At 36.9% G+C, this 16,561-nt stretch overlaps 1 long non-coding RNA gene across 2 annotated transcripts; it reads right to left on the reverse strand.

Moving 5' to 3' along the window:
- Positions 1–2,443: 2,443 nt before the first annotated feature.
- LOC149148887 (uncharacterized) lies at positions 2,444–3,120 on the reverse strand. 2 transcript variants are annotated; one of them, XR_016263685.1, is made up of 4 exons: positions 2,982–3,120; positions 2,735–2,848; positions 2,580–2,611; positions 2,444–2,474 (listed from the first exon to the last, which is right to left on the reverse strand). It is a non-coding gene; the product is annotated as an uncharacterized LOC149148887 (long non-coding RNA). The 2 variants fall into 2 exon arrangements; XR_016263684.1 differs by lacking the exon at positions 2,580–2,611.
- Between the last annotated feature and the right edge of the window lie 13,441 nt (positions 3,121–16,561).

Here is a 16,561-nt window from a genome sequence, read left to right on the forward strand (position 1 = left end):
TGGCTTAGTATCGAAGAGATGTTGTAATGTCTGCAAATGAATAATTTAATAAAATAATTCCGCCTAGAGGCACTCTACAGCCCAATATAGTGGAGATGAGATGTATAGGCATAATGTAAGATTGTATGTCAACATTTCTTAAATGCCAAAGAAAAAAAAAAAAAAATTATATATATATATATATATATATATATATATATATATAGGCTTCATATATTTTAATTAATACTCAAATTAAAACATATATCAATATAAAATAAATAATTCCACCTAACAGTGGTCTATCTTGGTCATCTTACTTTATAAAAAAAAAAAAACTAACGAACAAAAATTAATAAATTGGATAAATATAAAGTATAAAACCATGGGTAAAAGCTAATAAATTAAATAAATATAAAGTACAAAAACCATTGGCTATAACCAAACCATAGTCATAACGCTTTTCTCAAAAACTACTTTAACACAATAAATCCACGACTAAAAATGAATGGTTTAGTAAGTTATAGACTCAAGTGATATTTATATATAATATTTAATTTAATAGAAATTAAAAAATCATAATTTAATAATATTTAAAAAATCAATTAAGATTAATAAAAAATAACTAATATTAATGTAAGGTAATTAAATTTGACCATCAAAATTTAACATCTTATTGTCATTATTCTTCATCTTTTTTGGGAAAAGAAAAGAAAATAGATTTTGACAGAGAAAAACTATTGTAAAACAAATTGACATGAAGTTGCTAATAGTTCAGGAAGTTGTTGTTAACGGTTCAGGAGGTGAATCCTAATCCATATTTTTGCATATTTTTCCATATTTTTGCACAATTTTTGCATATTTTTCCATATTTTTGCACATTTTTCCATGCGACTAGGGGTGGCCTAATCCATATTTTTGCATATTTTTGCATATTTTTTCACATTTTTCCATGCGACTAGGGGTGGAGCTCCATATTTTTGCACATTTTTCCTGGCAACTAGGGGTGGAGCTTAGGGGAACTGATAGAGAGTTGGTTCAAGGTTGGGAGGAACGTGGAGACTTTTAACCTATCCTAAAAGGAATTAGATAAGTATATATTTTATTGATTGGTGAATAATAGAAATGCAAAAATAGAGAATCGTCCAAAAAGTGTAGAGTAGATAGTTTCTATGTGAGTAGAAGGACTGAAATTTTATAAATTGTTAACTAAATATTTATTGTTAGTTTCTATGTGAGTAGGACTGAAATTTTATAAATTGTTAACTAAATATTTATTGTTGTTAACTAAATATTTATTATTGTTGATTATTAGTATTAACGTTCAAAAAATATAGTTATTTTTTGGTTAACTCTATTGTTGCAAGTATAGGGATGCATACATGTGTTAGAACAAAGGTTTTTCTGACCCTTATATCGGCAAGAGGGTAATCAGAAAAATCTTGTTAGGATTTATTGAGTGATATCTGCAAATGAAAAATAAAAGAGTTGTGTAGGATAACTACCAAACAATCTCTTCTAGACAAAGATAGAATAAGGTGATAAAACTAGACATGTATAAATAAACCTATACTAAATGTGGAAACTTCTGGTATCAGAATTGTATTCTAGAAACTAGTAGGTTATAAAGAAACTTCCAGATTTACTTATATGTATGTGTGTGTGTATAAAGGTATGTATAAATATTTGAAGGTAATAATAATAATAGGGTTAGGGTTTGGGCTTGTGTACAGGTTAGATGTACACAAGCAGGTTAGATGTACACAAGCACCATCAGAACACAAGTGGGTTAGGGCAAACACAAGTGGGTAAACTGAAAATTAGGTCTCCATTATAGGGGTCCATTATATATTTATTAAGTACAACAGAACAGTATACAGCATTATACAGTGAAAATAAAATAAAACATATATAATCATTATTATAGAACATATTTTTGAAAGGATAAATATAACAATTGGTTAATTCTGTATCTACCTATAACTAAACATACATTATTATAAACATGACCATAATCTTATTCGAAAGAAGAACAAAACCAACAACCATATATGTTTATGCATAAATATATTTATACATAAATGATATCCTTGTATTGTTCAAATCATTACATTCGCAGACGAGAGAGTAAGTCATATAATGTTAATATATCAAGAAAGGAAATAAATCCCTAGAGGAGAGGAAGCCCTCCCTTGACATCACCAATACAAGCATATATATATGGATTTGTATAACTGAGACTTTTCCCTCATGTAATCTCAATAACGATTTTAAACAAAATAAGTGCTCCAGGACTAGCCTAAGGCCGAATTCGGTAAACCCCAAACCTATAAACCAGAAGCAATAATAAGGCCATCATGGCACATTTTACCTAACAAAATTAGAGGGTTAATGTGGGCACTTGAGACTCTGGAGTGCAAGGATAAATCAACAAAAGCTTATACCAATCCTCAAGGTAACGGTATACTTGAATTCAAGTCATTGTGGTAGCATACCTGTAAAAACAAATTTGAGCAGAGTTAGTTCTTATTCAAGCCCTCTATGGAAATGTATAGAAGCAAAAAGAATGATGCCATAAAGGTTATCCATATTTTAGTTACCTGTATGAGGGAAAATAGGGTCGCTACATCTCCTACCAAAGAAACAATATATAGCCTTAATAATAACCCTCACAAAGATGTGAGGATAAAGTTATTTGAGTGAGAAGAACAATATATAAAGCCATTGAACTAAGGTTTAAAAAAAAAAAACTCACCCGGGCAAGGAACATGATAGTAATCCCTGGAATAGACCAAAAAACACCTTTAAGTAACTTATGGAAAAACTAGTGTAGCGTATAAGGAAACCCTTGCATCTGGCATTGAAATACCTGCAAACAAACTAGCACCAATTAACAGTTATATTGGAGAATGGTCACAGAGTAAAAATTAAACTCAATCGACATACAAGCAGGAATCACATAAAATTATGGAAAGCTTATCATATATGAGTCGGCGCTTCACCCTAATTATAAAAAATCAACTTCTGGAACTCGTAGGACCACCATGAAATTGATCAGCACAACCTTTAGAATCAAGGAAAAACCCCTCGATTTTCAATGGGGTTGAACGAAGTTGCAGAGCTCTATCTCACTGAAAACCCATAAACGCAATGAAACTATGACGGCGGGGTTGGTTGGGTAGTTACTCTTAACGCTTTCCTAAACAATACACATCATCCATTAGAATACATTTAATCTATTCCATTGAAATCAACAGTTGGCCAAGGTTCGAGAGAGCGGTGGGGACCCAAGCCACAAGTCAGAAATCAAGTCATGCTTGTCCAAGTGGCAGCCATCTCAGATGGCATTGTATTATAATAATAATAAAAGAATCACAAAGTTTATACTGGTGTCAACCAATGCATGAATGAATTGTAGACTAACCACAGACAACCCATGACTAATATATTATTATATATAGTTGTATGTGAAAGGCGAATGTATAGGCCCGGAGGTCGTGAGAATAGGGCATAGAGTTCATGCATAGACCGAAAGGTATAGTTGATATGGTTCATACGAAGTGTATAATATATACATATGAGGGTTATTATACATGTAGTATAATATAAATGTGTGTGCATAAACCGAGTAATATATGCCATATAAACCAAGTAATATATGTGTGTGTGTATAAACTGAGTAATATATGTGTGTGTATAAACCGAGTAATATGATCTCAAATGAATTCATATGTATAGAGATAAGAGTAAAATGAATACAAAAAGGTAGTGGAAAAAGGAAATTTTGAGAGACATGTTTAAGCAAGAGAGAGATAAGCCCTAATGTATAGAATTTCTATAACAATCCCAACTTGAGAAACGATGCCAAGATGCTATAACAATCCCAACTTGAGAAATGATGCCAACATCTTGGTAATTATATATCAAAAATTGTAAAGGATTTTTGTGACTATATAGTAGAATTGATAGATACTTACCACCTTGCACAAGTAATGTAAACAAATAGGTAAGTCAATCAAAAATCACAAAGAAGAATGGATTTTAAAATGGTGACATCGTTTACCTGACTATATAAAAAAAATTATTGCATCAAAAATACAATCAAATAGGTATTTTTCTACGTTTAAAAGGGAGATGTTACATATGGTATCAAATCAAACAAGTTACAACAATGTGGCCGTTGAGTTGACTATGTGTTTATTGATTATTAATTTCTTATGCTTACACAAAGTAAGAGAGAAATTTTATAGGACGACCAGAATGGTTGAACCACAAGGTACACATATTGGAGAAGAAAAGATTTATGTGCATTTGGGGCAACAAGCGTATATACCCACCAGAGTTGTGATTCATGATGAGAAGCCTATAGAAAAAATTAGTAAATTTGTGTGTGGGACATGAACAACTACTAAAACCCAGTGCAAAATAGGACCAACTCATTAAGAATTTAACTGATAAATCCAATCCAAATATGGTAGAAACAATGAGGGATGAGGAAAATTTGGGTAAAACATCTAAATGAAAGAAGACTGAGGAGATGAAAGAAAGAAAGGAGGATAAATCTAAGGAAGGGAAGGATCATAGTTCCTCAAAATTCCATGCAAAATTAGGGAAGGGGCCCAAAATAGAACTCGACGAAGAATTCAGAAAGACCGGACCCCCAACTTATGATGGGGAGATGGAAGAAGCAGTTGAAGTATTTTTTCTCAATATTAATAGATATTTTCAGGTGTATTGTTATTCTGATGAGTTAAAAGCCAAATTGGCTACTTATTAGTTGCAGGGAAAAGCCTCTCTATGGTGGGAGGAAATGAGAATAGTTCACAATTTTGAAATGATATGATTGGGAAAATTAGTTTTGTTGTGCTAAATTTCTTTTCAAAATATGTTAAATGTGCTTAAGGATTCATGAGATTATTTGCAACTTTAAAACATGAGTTTTTGAGTGCTTTTATGTAAATTTTATGTGCAAATTAACATAAACAAATGACTAAACAGTAGCATATAACAAACATAAACATCACCATAAACAGTATCACAATAGCACATGATGAAGGAGTTCACCCCTCCTGGACTACGTCTCCTTGGTCCAGCTTCCAATGGCTTGGCCCCCTCTATTATGCTCAAAAATGTGAATACATTGGTTTACAATGCTCGAAAAGCTCTGAAACATGTTCTAATGGCTCCAGAATGCCCAAAAATACCTGTGTAGCCTCTTTCTGCTCCTGATTTGGTCAAAAACTGAAGAAGATATGGCCTTTCCCAATTTTCTACTAATCGCACCGCAAATTCCCCAAAATTCGACATCATCCTACAATTTCACCCCAAATCGCACTAATGGAGCAACAATTTTGCCGATTTCAGGTGAAATTGTCAGACACTTTAAATATCTGCTAACTCCTTAAATCCGAAAAATGTGGCCATATGGGGGCCAGCTGGCCAGGGCTAAGGCAAACGACCCGCCCCCGCTGGTTGGGCCCTCGCTCCCTCTCCATTGGTGGTCGCATGCATGTGGCGTGTCCAAGGGTCAGCCCCTGTCGGCTAGCCCCTCCCCCAAATGGCACATTTATATATTTTAAATATATGTCAAGAACTTATAAGGTTAAATTCTATTGCTATGGTGTATTGGTAGAGGCTTTGGACTTGTGTTGTGAGGTCGCGGGTTTGACCCCCGTTGTTGTTGCCCGGACTTCGACCCAATATTTTGGTGGCCCCCAGGCTGCCACGTGGTAGCCTCTAGCTGGGCCACATGTTAGCCCGTGGTTGGCCACCAACCACCCAATCACAAATCGCCAAATTTCATCCAATAAGAATGTGCAACTTGGCACAATATGATTCACTGGAGAATGTTGACTAGTCAACCTACCACATAGAATTGCACATTTAGCGCCATGTCAACAATACGGACTACTGACTGGGCTGTCAACTTTTTACAAAAAATTGCCTGTTTGGGAAAGTGAACAGAACATGATTCTAGGAGCATATGGTGTTTGTTTCATGCAAAACGAGTTCTGTCGGATTCAGGATGACGAGAACTACACAGTCATTTAGGTTCCATACCAATCCAACAACTTTGAATTTTGAGATATTTTTTTAGCACCTAATCATTCCTCCCCACTGGAAGCCTTTTGGACCCCAAAAGATCACTTTCAGTTGTCCAGTAGGTGAGGGTAAAATTCCCTCACCTTTCCAATCTTGATACATTCATCACCGACTTGGAACTTGTGATCTACACAATTCTTGTCGTGCCTTGCTGTGTACTTGCCTTTACTCTTTTCAAGATGACTTGCATTGTTTTATGTACCATTTGGATTCATTCAATGACATCCTTGGCTTTGTCCATGTTACCATCAATAGAAACATCCTTCATACCAAGATGATACAACACATTATGATGCAAATGGTAAACAAATTCCTCTACTTGATTTCCTTGACTCAAGCTTGAATGTACGTCTTGAAAGTATGTAGTTTGTTGATCATAACTTTCATGTAAAACAAAATGATGCTTGAGGGAAGTAGTTATACAAACAATAGGCCTAGAAAGCATATCAATAAACTTGTTGCTTATACCTTTCTTATTCATTTTGACCAAGTGGAATAGTAGAAGAAAACCCATCCAATGAAAGTTTCTTTGTCGTTGCAACTTAATCATTGCACCATTGAAATTTTCTGAATGAAATGAAATGGTCTTACCATATTGCATAAACACTGCACCCATGGCATAGTTGCATACATCAACTTGAAACTCAAAAGACTTTCAAGCCTAGAAGAGCAAGTATAAAGGTTGAACTGATCTTTTGTTTCAAAGCATCAAATGCCTCTTGTTGTTTACCTCCCCACTGGAAGACCTTTTGCACAAATTCCAAATAATGCAAATGAGCTATAATAGAATAAAATTTATAAAAAAAATTCCTCCAACATTGGGTTGCTCCCAAAAAACCTCTTATCGAGATGACTATCTTGAGAATTGACCAATCCATAATGGCATCAATCTTGGAGAGGTCTAACTTCAGCTCACCTTCTCCAATATTATGGCCCAAGTACATCAAATAAGTTTTAGCCAATTCATACTTTGACATCTTCAATAACAAATGTTCTTGACATACGACATCAAGTATTTTTTTCTCACATATGACATGTTCATAATGAAATTTTCTGAAAATAAAAATGTCATCCAAGTAGACTATCATGTCTAGAAATGGTTTCAATACATCTTTCTTCATATGCATGAAAGTAGTAGGAGCATGGAAAAGACCAAAAAGCATAACAAGTCATTCAAAAAAAACTTGCTTGATTTTGAAAGTCATCTTCCATATGTTTTCTTCAACACCTCTACTTTGATGATAGCCACTCCTTGAATCCCATTTAATGAAATTATTTCCATTCTTCTTGGGCACCAAAACAATAGGTGCACCACATGGTGAAGGAGATGGTCGAATGATCCTTTTGTTCAAAAACCCTTGGATTTGCTTTGTTATTTCTGCACTTTCCCTTCTTGACATCTGGTGTATGTCAATGTTACGAAGAAGACATTTTTTCTGCAATGGTATTTCATGTTGGATTCTCCTCTTGGGAGAAAATCTCTTTGCTTTCTGAAACACCTCATCATCATGGTTGACTGCATCAACCAAATCAGTTTGTAATTTTGAATTACAACCATCAAATGCTTCATAATAAACATCAACATTGGGTTTGATCATAAGAAGCACTAAATTCTTGCTTGAATTCACTAGTTTTTTCGTTTGCTCTGCATTAACTAATGAAAGATTTAGTTTCTTGCGATGAGCTCTCACAATATACTCCACACCATATTTGAACAAGTGGTACTTATTTTCGTGATGATAGAAGATTGATTTTCTATCATAGAGGTAAGGACTACCCAGAACAATTCCTGAAATATCAAGCAGTACAACATCTAATTCAACTTTGTCAATGAAGTTTGTTGTGATTGCAAACCAAAGAATACATTTTCTTGTAACTTGTAAGTTTGTGTCCTTGCATATCCAACCCAATGGATATGTCTTGGGATGTAAAATGGTTTCAAGATTAAGTTTCGTAACTCAGTCTTCAGATATCAAGTTGGCTTGAGACCCACTATCAAATAGTGTGTCGATTTGTGTATATTTTGAGATTACCCTCACATGAAATAATTTAATCCTTGTTTCTTCATTTGGAGTGCTAGTGTGACAATTTGATATACTAGTGCTAGCAATGGATTTTTTTCATTTTATACCCATGGTTGTAATTTTAGTTTCATCATCTGAATTGAATCCCAAATCCTCTTGAATGATGGAAGTTATCTTTTCTTTTCCTTTATTGTTGAATTTCTTAGGCCTCATCTCAAGATGAAACTCTTAACAGTTAGCTTCATCATGACCCTCTTTGAAACAATGTTTACATATTGTTTTCTCTCCTTCCTTTTTAATGGATGCATTTTTATTTCCTTTGAAACCCTTTCCTTTTTCTTTACCCTTATATGGCTTTTTACTAACCTCTTCTGGAATATCTTTTCCTCTTGCCTCAAGATGAGTGGCTTGCACACACACCTCATCTAGATTATCAGGATTCAACTTAAGGATAGTATGCCTAATGTAATTTTGTAAACCCCCTATGTACTTTAGCAACATGTCTTGTGATTGCAAATCTACACCTAACATTAGAGACCTTTTTCTTAATTCTTGGGTGTAATCTTCAACATTTTTACCTTTAAGTTGTCTAAAGTTTTACCAATTCATGATGGCTTTCTACATATATGCTAGAGGGTAGAATTGTATTTTAATTGCAGCAATGAAATCAAACCAAGAAATTGAGATCTTACCATGTTTTTTATCTCTTGTTGTGTCTTTGATTCCCACCAAACTAGTGTTGCACCCTCCAGCCTCAAGGAAGCTAATTGAATCTTTATGTCATCCTCTTAAAGGTTTTGAATTCTGCAATAGATCTCCAACTGACGAACCCAATTGTAAATCTTCTCTGCATTCACTTCACCATTATACATGGGAAGCTCAAATTTAACATCAAGTTTTAACAGGGGTGATTTACCAGTTCCTTTTGAGGTATGTTGATGAATATGAGTAAGCGTTGTATTAGTGGAAGAGGGTGAAGATTCCTATGAAGAAGAAGATGAAGAATATGGTGGAGAGGGTGTAGGTTTACCTCCATTTCCATTACCTCTTCCTCCTGAATAACCTTCTCCTTTGGGAGGCTTGGAGCTTTCACCCTGCAGTCTGGTATTCCTCTCTTCATAAAGGACCTTCACCATCTCTATCATATCAAAGAAATCATTCCTAAAGACCTTATCATCCTCTATCATGTTTATAGGCTCTCCTTCATGAGACATGCTCACTGAAGTCTCAACTGCAACTTGAGGAAGAACTGGTGGCAAAGATTGTGGAAACCTTGCACTCCTTATCCTTGACCCAACTTCAGGGCTTTCAACCATCTTCCCTTCTCCTCTCTTGAGCTTCAACCTTGTAAGCATGACATTCACTTACAAATAGTTAAATCCTTCTTGCACAATTAAAACCAAGAGCTCTGATACCAAAATTGATCTGATTGGGAAAATTAGTTTTGTTGTGCTAAATTCCTTTTCAGAATATGTAAAATGTGCTTAAGGATTCATGAGATTTTTTGCAAGTTTAAAACATGAGTTTTTGAGTGCTTTTATGTAAGTTTTATGTGCAAATTAACATAAAAAAATGACTGAACAGTAGCATATAACAAACATAAACATCACCATAAACAGTATCACAGCAGCACATGATGAAGGAGTTCACCCCTCCTGGGCTACTTGTTACAGATCCATTTGGGCACATCAACCCCAACCTACAGATCAGTACTATTAGGGCCCATCAAACCCTAATTCAGTTGTTACATGCCCTAAAGAAGTCAACCATCAGAATTCCTAGCTTCCCAAGAAGTTTCATGACTAAAATCATCCAGAAACTGCCTCTAAGAAGATCAGCACAGGTAGGCCTTCATTAGGGTGCGCTGCAATGCAAACCATACATTGATAGGATTCTATGCAGCACACTTGGTCCCTCTTTGGCCTGCGCTGGGCGAATTTGAGCGAATTTCCATGAGGGTTTGAAAGATTCCTTATCCATTGGATGCCTCTAGAAGTTTCTCAAGGTTATCTACTCCTTTGAGCTCATATTTGGATGAGGAAGGGAGTTAAGGAACATCAATCCCTTATCCCTTCCTCCATGGAACTAAATTCTAAGTTTGGGAGGGTATTCATTATCACCATTTATGGTATAACTTCCTTCATTCACCTATAAAAACACCACTCATCTAAGTGATTAGGGGCTGGAAATTATTGAATTATAGGGAGATGTTGTTAGTATGAGACTTGAGTTGATTCCAAGTATTGTAATGATGTCAAAATGTCTTTCTTGTTATGATGAGAGGATGGGATTGAACTGGAGGAGTGATGCTGAATCGAGCAATGGGTTGTAACTCTTCCTTTTACTAATAAAGTGTTCAAATATTTTTCCATATGCTTGTGTTATTCATTTATGCTTTCATATATGTATCATGTACTTGATTTCATGCTATGTTTAATGAATAGATCATTATCATATGCTTTGATCGGTTGTTGTCTTCTGTCTATGTGCAGGTACTCTTCAAGCGGATTAAGTACGAAGAGGAGTGACAGAATTGATCAAGGGAGATAAGGAGTAAGCAAAAGCTACAGGTAGGCTTCTTTACCTCTTATTTAATCTGTTGATCATAGAAAAAGTAGAGAATGCTTTGCACTGTTGTTCTAGACTTAGCTACTAGTCTAGGGGTTTAAGCGTTTATCCATAGACACTAAAACTTCCCAAAACAAATTGGCGACTCTGCTGGGGAGCGATCATCCATCTTAGTAGCTTATCAACCTCTTAATACATTTCTACATACTGTACTTGTGGTCGTTGATTGAATTTCAGTCTTCTTTCATTGAAAATTGAGCCAAAATTGTGCCAAATTGTCTTCAAAATTGCTTACTGTCACCAGCGCAGCCCAATGAAGGACACAGTGTGCTGCAATGCACTTCCCGCATAGATCTAGTGTGCTTCAGCACACTGTCTCTCATTGTTGCCTGCACTGATCCCGTGAAGATCAGTTTCCCATCTAGGAGCTGAAGTTTTTGAGCCAATTTTCTCCTGTTTGAATGATTTGTTGAATGTCAATGATGTCTTGTCTCTGAAAATAGTGTTTCATCTCCTTACCTCGAACTAATATCACTCCAAGAAACTCTCCTAGGTTGTAGATCGGAGATGCCCGGTAACATATAATCCTCAATATTGCTCTTTGAGCTATTGGAATAAATGATGGTTTGGATCAAGCTAGATAACCATTTCAACTATGTTTTTACTCAAGACATGCATGAACACCCTCAGCTTACAAGGCTTTAGACCACTAATGCTCAATAATTTATAGATTCGATGGATAGATGGAGAACATCGACTATACCAGCAGATTGCATACATAAACACATATGAATGGCCAGCTACAAGAAGTAAATGAGACTTGCAAATCTATTTTATCAATGCAGAGATAAGATGACAGTTATCTGGCCTTAGACACAGCAGAAAACATGAATAACCTATTCAAGTGCAAGCATAGAACAGTAGAGAAAATGGACATTGAGCATATAATAGCAAAAGAAGCTTATATTGGAAGAATGAAGATGAGAAGCTTGGAGGAACAGAGTAGGAATAATCTCCAGAAGTTGAACCTATATTACATCTTACTTTCAGCTATTTATAGCCTGTTTACAATGCTCCTGAGCTCTAAGAGGCTCGGAGTCTTAATCTTGTCTGAATTGTCCCTTAACTGTTTGATTCCCTCTATGGGCAAGCATGGCTCAGAGGTTTTCACCTTCTAACAGAGGAATAACCACCTATAGGTAGTTTGATGCGCTGTCTGGGAGTTGTCTCGTGCCAAAAATGCTCCATGATGTTCGTTTGATGAGCTGTGCTGGGCTATTGATGCGTTGTATTGCTTCTCGGCCTCTATGTCGGTTTGGGGAGGAGCTGCGCGTGCTGTGGCCCTTTCAATGGTTTAACAATGCATGCTTTCTGTTAAAATAGAACAGTGTTGCCCTATTGTGGACCTCTGTTGAAAATAATGAATATTTATGTTTTAAATAGAAAACACAGCAACACTGAGAAATCCCGCCCCTCTCTGTCCTTTTCAGACTTCAACAGTCCTCAAAAATGATTAATTCCTTTATCGGGTCTACCCTTCGGGTCGCTGTCGCATATCGCAGCCGGTTGGTTCCCTCACTTCCCTTTGTATTTGGAAATTCGTGAAAAAATTTTAGAAACCATGAAAAATTGGCCTTGGCGGACTTGAAACTATATATATTTTCATTACGAAAACCCGTCGAGTTTGGGTTTCGTCGCTATCGCACTGCCCCATGCGTCCTTTGTATTTCATTATATAACGAAATATATGGAAAATACATTAAAAATGGGCTTTGGCGGACTTCAAAAATTATATTTTTCACTTCCTAGACCCTTTCGAGTCCGAGATTCATCGCTATCGGCGTTGGCCAAGGCTCCTTTGTATTTCATTTAAACAACGAAAATACACAACTACAATAAAACGGGCCTTTCCCGACAACTTGAAATATTATGCAATATTAACTGGAATGTCATCGGGTCCGGTTAATCGGGTCGCACCCATATGTGTGTAAAGGCCCCGCCCCTTAAGGTTTGTCCGATGCTATAAATTGCAATCGCGCATCGCTCACTCCTCGAGTCCTTCATATAAGATGGCATATGCTCCCCGCCGATAGCGATATTGCCGATATCAGTCATTGGCATATCGCTCAGTCCAATCTCATCGTGACTCTACTCCAACTGCCTCTGATGGCCATCGCTGATGCAACCCGCCGATCTGATCATAAGAGATTGCTGATCGGCGGTGTCCTGCACCGATTGCTACTGCCCGCTTATGCCGATCAGATCCGCCGATGCGATTTGCCGCTTAGATCTGGGCCATTGATCAGCCAGATCTAATAGCTGTTGTGCCTTCTCAATTTTAAGCCTGCGATAATAGTTTTTCACAGTTTTGGAGTGTTTTTTCCCCTTGATAGTGTATTTCCGCCCTTCCAAGGGCTCTTGGAACACGACGGTTTTGACTTAGAATGATCCTTAAGAGGATTTTGAAGACTTTTGGGGCATACTTGGATCCTTTGGCATGATTTTAAGCAAACTTTGGAGACTTTGGGAGTGTTTTGGGTCCATTTTTGGGCCAAATGCCTCCAAGGCTAACATTGGCTCCTTCTGGGGATGAAATCCTCCCTGTGAGGTTTCAAGAACTATAGAACAATGCCTTTCCTGTAAAAAACAAGATCAAATCTTCCTCCTAGTGTTGCATTGGGCATGGAGTCTATTTAGCATGAAATAAAACTTGAAAGCAACATATTTACAATACCAAGGCTTGAAAGCCTTAACTGAAATAAAGTTCGAAGAACAACCCATTGACTGGGCCATCAAAAACATATCCTTCCTTTGATGCATCCCTTTTGAGAAAACAGTCACCAAACTGAAAATTGACCCTTTTTACCTTTCTATCAAAGGTTTCTCTATCTTGGTCAATGTGTATATCAGCAAAATCATCAAAGACTTGCAAAAGCCTATTGATTTGATCATCTACTTCAAAAAATTTCCAGCATTTGACATTATCAGGCAGAGATGGTCTATATTTCACCTCATCTCTGTATGCTTTCAGCCTTGGATGTTTTTCTTGGAAGGTTTTGTACACCTGCTGAATGATAAGGTCTGCTTCATACTCTTTTGTGTCATTTGTGACCTGAAAAGTTAATATAAAAGATGAATCAATGCATTCTTGTGTGGGGGACACAAGGACTTCACTTGTTCCTGCAACTTCCTTAGAGCAGGCCCCATCAAAGAACATGTCCCAAATCTGTGGGCCTTCTTCCTCTGTGATCTGGAAAACTGGTTTTTTAAGCTGCGTAGAGGCAAACTGATAAGGCTTGGTAATGTCAAGATTGAGCTTATCCATGATAGCCTTGGGAATTGGATTATGGCTGGCTCCAGTGTCCAAAAGGTAGTTGTGAAGGATTTTTTCATGAATAGTCAGAGAGACATAGAGTGATGGGGAGCTATCTTCACAATTTTCAATCATTGAGCCGAGAATAATAGTTGGCTTGTCTTCTTGCAGATCTACATAGTCAGTGGAAGTTTGGATGGCATTAGTCTCAAGAGCCTCAAGGATAGTTTTCTTGAAGGACTCATTCTTCACTAGTTCAATCAGAGGCATAGGTATTCTTAGCTTCTGAATTTCTGATTGAAAACTGAAAGAAAAAGGGGACTTGTCAAGGCCTCTTACCTCTATGGCTGGAGCTTTGAGGATGATAGGATCAACTGCTGGTTGCTTTTGCTTATTAGCTTGTTGTTCTGCAGGGACAAAAGCTTTATGAACAGGAGTCTCCTTGACATTATTCATCTTCGACCTTAGATTATATTGGTGCTAATCTTCAGTTTGTAGAACAGCTTCACCATCCCATTCTTGGCTGATCTGGTCATTGAATAATGACTTCTCATAGGCAACTTTGGTTAAAAAAGTGGTGCTGCCTTTGTCTTCCATACAATGGATCTCATCATCTTCTTCAAACTGCTCTTCTTCCATGACTGCATTTTGAAAAGGGGTCTTCACCCTTTGGTCTTCATTGGCATCTTTGTTTCTTTGCAAAATCTGCAATTGCTCATTTTCTCTTCTATATGGATTTGGATTTGGAGGAGAAAAGGTATTAGGAACCCTTCCTTTCCCAGAATGTTGCTCAACCTTTAATTTGAAAACTTCAGAGGCTAATGACTCTATCATCTTGGCCATTTTATCGATCTTGGGATCTGAATATGATAAAGGCTTGCCCCTCTATCTCCTTCTATCAGCATTACCTTTGAGCTTTTCTGCAGCCATGATGTTTGATTCTACTTCCAGGGCTGCATCTTGCATATCAGCCAAAGAAGCACATCGCCTCTCCCTCAACAGTAAACAGAAGTCAGAATCAAAGGCGCTGGCATAGATGAGTCTAGCAGAGGTAGTGGTGGGTTTCACTTCAGCTGGTATCTTGTTGTACATGCGGTTAAATCTCTTATTAAAATCAGACAGCAGCTCACCATTTTCCCTCTGTAAGTTCCCAAACTCAGTGTGGTAGTAAAGGAGATCCTTCTTATCCCCCCAATGCTTTAGGAATGCATCATCTAAGGCCTCAATATCTGCTATAGATCTTGGGGTCAATTCCCTGAACCATTTTCTAGCCTCTCCATCTAGGATTTGGACAAAGACTCTCATCCAGACATCATCTTCACTAATGTCCAGGTTATCAGCATAGCTATAGAATGATTCAAGATGTTCTTCAGCTGTAACACCTTCAGTCCCATTGAACTTAGGCATATACTTCTCATATTCTCCAGTAGGTATAGCATTCAAAGGAGTGGGCAGTATTAGAGGTCCATACCTAGCAGCTATGATTCTTTCCATTTTGGTAGGTGCTTGTGGACCTGCCATAGCTGTGGTGGCTAAAAGAGTATTGGCAGTCTGAATGATAAAGGGCTGAGGAGTGACTGATAAGACTAAAGGAGTATGATGGATAGGAGGTGAGGTTTCCTTTGGGCATACAACAAAAGGAAAACCTAAAGAATAAGGAGCTTTATGAATCTCTAAGAGTTTTTCTTCGCTGCTAGTATTAGAAGCTATACTCTCAACATATATTTGTTCTATTACAGGACTTGCTTGAAGAGATATAGGACATTGTTTAGGTTTACCTGAACCTGATGCTCCTTTCTGCAATACCTTTCTTTCTCTAATGATCTTTTCAGGGTCAGGTACTAGGTCAACTTGTGACTTCTGAGGATTTCTCTGAGTATGCCTCACAAACTAAGCTAGAACTATGAAGTGGATTCACCAAGAGGTTCGGCCTACAGTAGAGTCACCAGATAGATGATTACAACCAAAAATGTGCCCAGACTTTGTCTATCATCAAAGCTGGATCTGTGTCGTTTCCCAGGGAAGTTAGCTTCAGTTTCCTCTCCTCGACAATGGTGCCAATTATGTTATCACTCCCAGAAACTCTCCTAGGTTGTAGATCGGAGATGCCTGGTAACATATAATCTTCAATATTGTTCTCTGAACTATTGGAATAAATGATGGTTTGGATCAAGCCAGATAACCATTTCAACTATGTTTTTACTCAAGACATGCATGAACACCCTCAGCTTACAAGGCTTTAGACCACTAATGCTCAATAATTTATAGATTCGATGGATAGATGGAGAACACTGACTGTACCAGCAGATTGCATACATAAACACATATGAATGGCCAGCTATAGGAAGTAAATGAGACTTGCAAATCTATTTTATCAATGCAGAGATAAGATGACAGTTATCTGGCATTAGACACAGCAGAAAACATGAATAACCTATTCAAGTGCAAGCATAGAACAACAGAGAAAATAGACATTGAGCATATAATAGCAAAAGAAGCTTATATTGGAAGAATGAAGATGAGAATCTTGGAGGAACAGAGTAGGAATAATCTCCAAAAGTTGAACCTGTATTAC

The sequence above is a fragment of the Pinus tabuliformis genome, chromosome 9 (assembly GCF_031772625.1).
Source record: "Pinus tabuliformis cultivar Carrire ecotype Pingquan chromosome 9, CPIR1, whole genome shotgun sequence".
Taxonomy (NCBI): domain Eukaryota; kingdom Viridiplantae; phylum Streptophyta; class Pinopsida; order Pinales; family Pinaceae; genus Pinus; species Pinus tabuliformis.